Below are 3,232 nucleotides of genomic sequence, written 5' to 3'. Positions count from 1 at the left end.
GACTCACAGTGACTCTATAGGACAGAGTAGAACTGTCCCATAGAGTTTTCCTATGGGCTGTAATCTTTACGGAAGCAGACTGCCACATCTTTCTCCCATGGAGTGGCTGGTGGATTTGACCTGCCAACCTTTGAATTGGTGGCTGCACACATAACAACTGGCTGTCAGAATTCCTCTCTCTGCCCTGAGTGGAGTTAAATTAGAAATCAGTAACAATAAAATATCTTGAAGACTTCTAAATAAGCTGATACAAAGAAAAAATAATAAGAGAAAGAAGGAAATATTTAAAAAATAAATAACAATGACCATATAACCTATCAAAATTGTGGGATATAGCTAAACTAGTACTTAGAGAAAAATTAACATCTTTAAATGCTTAGTATCCCGATAAAGGAAGAGTTTAAAGTCAATAGTGTAATTTTCCACTTTAGAATGCTGTAAAGAGATGAACAAACTAAACCCAATATATTCATAAGGAAGGAAATAACAAAGGAAAGAACAGAAATCAATAAAATAACAAAAAAGAAGAAATTAACAAAAGTGAAAAGTTGGTTCTTTGAAAATATTAATAAAATTGATGAACTCCTAACAAGACTGATCAAGAGAAAAGAAAAGCACAAATGATCAGCATCAGGAATGAAATAGAGTATAATACTATAGATCCCATAGACATTAAAAGAATAATAAAAGATTATAAAGGAGCATTATGTCTTTATGTCAGCAAATGGTACTGGAACAATTAGATAAAATATAAAGAATAATATGAACCTCAGTCTCTACCTCAAACCATACACAGATATTAATTTGAGATGGGTTGTATATCTAAACATAAAAGGTAAAACTAAAAAACTTCCAGGAAAAAAAAACAAAACCATAGGATATTTTTCTGACTACCAAGTTAGCAAGACTTTTTAAAGAGGAGACAAAAATATTAAACATAAAAGAAAAAGTTATACACTGGACTTTATTAAAATTAAAAATTTATGCTTATCTAACAGATCTGTTAATAACATTAAAAGGTAAGTCACAGACTGTGCTAAAATGTTTTTATAAATGTACTTGACCAAAATTCATATCTAAAACATATAAACAACTCATACAAATCAATAATTTAAAGAAACAAACAACCTAATTTAAAAATGGGTAAAAATCTCTCATGAATACAAAAGCAAAAATTCTAGCCAACAGAATTCAACAGCCTATCCAAAAATAATATATCATGATCAAGTGGGATTCATACCAGGGATGTAAGGATGGTTCAACATTAGAAAATCAATCAATGTAATTTACTACATAAACAAAACAAAGGAAAACAATCATGTGATTATCTCAATCAATGTAGAAAAGACATTTGGTAAAAATCCAACACCCTTTCCTAATAAAAACTCTTAGGAAAATAGGAGTAAAATGGAAATCCATCAACATATTTAGGGACATATATGCTTGACTGCTAACCAGAAGGCTGGTGGTTCAAACCCACCAGCCACTCCTCAGAAGGAAAGTTGGGCAATCTACTTCCATAGTGATACTGCCTTGGAAACCCAAGGAGGGGTCGCTAAGAGTCGGGTCCGACTCGACAGCCCATAACAACAACAACATGCAAAGGAACAGCCAACATTATTCTCAATGGAGAAAGATTGAAAGCATTACCTTTGAGAATGAGAATGAGACAAGAATTCCTATGATCACCACTCTTATTCAATAGTGTATTGAAAGTCCTCACCCTAGCAATAAAGCAAGAAATGGAAATAAAGTGTATCCAAATTGGAAAAGAAGAATTCAAACTATCTTTATTCACAGCTGACATGATCTTGTACACAGAAAATCCCGGAAATTCCACAAGAAAGTTACTGGAAATAATAGAGGGATTCAGCAAAGTGAGCAGGGTACAAGCTCAGCACATAAAAATAGTTAGGTTCTTCTACACTGACAAGGAGAACTCTGAAAAAGGAAACCAAGAAAACAATACCATTTACAATAGCTCCCCCAAAGATTAAATACCTAGGAATAAACCTAACCAGAGACATAAAACCTATACAAGGAAAACTACAAAACACTCCTACAAGAAATCAAAAGAGACCTACATAAATGGAAAAATATTTTATGCTCATGGATTAGAAGATTTAACATTGTGAAAATGTCAATATTACCCAAAGAAATCCATATGCAATTCTATTCCAAATCCCAACAACATTCTTTAATGAAATGGAAAAACCAGTCTCCAACTTCATATAGAAAGGAAAGAGGCCTCAGATAGCTAAAGTAATATTGAACAAGAACAAAGTAGGAGGCCTCACAGTTCTTGACCTTAAAAATTACTATAGAGCCACAGTAATTGAAACATACTGGTCCTGGTTCAGTGACAGACACATAGATCAATGGAATAGAATTGAGAATCTAGAAGTGAATCCACCCTTCTCCAGGCAGCCCATCTTCAACAAAGGCTCTAAGGCCATTCAATGGAGAAGAAAGAGTCTCTTTATCAATGGTGCTGGCAAAACTGGATATCCATTTGCAGAAAAATGAAACAGGATCCACACTTCATACCATGCATAAAAACTAACTCAAAATTGATCAGAGACCTAAATGCTAAAGCTAAAACTATAACGTTCCTAGAAGATAACATAGAGATAAAACTAGGGAACCTAATTTTCAGCATAAATAGCCTATCAAGCACAACTAAAAAATGTGTGAACAGCATAAGATAAATTACATAACTTGAACCTTCTGAAAATTAAAACTTATGCTCATCAAAAGACTTTACCAGAAGGGTAAAAAGAGAATCTATAGACTGAGGATACAAAGCCTTTGGCAATCATGTATCTGACAAGGGTTGAATCTCTAAATATCTAGACAAATTCAATAATTCAACAACAGAAAGACAGACAATCCAATAATAATAATAAAAAAATGGGCAAAAGACATGAACAGACACTTCACCAGAGAGGACATACAGGCAGCCAACAAATACATGAAAAGATGCTTGTGATAATTAGCCATTGTTGTTGTTGGTTTGTTATGTGCTGTTGAGTTGGCCCCAACTCATAGCAACCCCTCCTTGGGTTTCCGAGACAATATCACTACAGAAATAGATTGCCCATCTTCCCTTCTAAGGAGTGACTGGTGAGTTTAAACTGCCAGCCTTCTGGTTAGCAGTCAAATGCCTTAGGCACTATGCTACCAGAGCTACAATGAGATACCATCTCATCCCTGTAAATATGGCACTGATCAA

The sequence above is a fragment of the Orycteropus afer genome, unplaced genomic scaffold (assembly GCF_000298275.1).
Source record: "Orycteropus afer afer isolate SDZICR_OR568_19922 unplaced genomic scaffold, OryAfe1.0 scaffold00063, whole genome shotgun sequence".
Taxonomy (NCBI): Eukaryota; Metazoa; Chordata; class Mammalia; order Tubulidentata; family Orycteropodidae; genus Orycteropus; species Orycteropus afer.
This window is presented reverse-complemented; position numbering follows the sequence as displayed.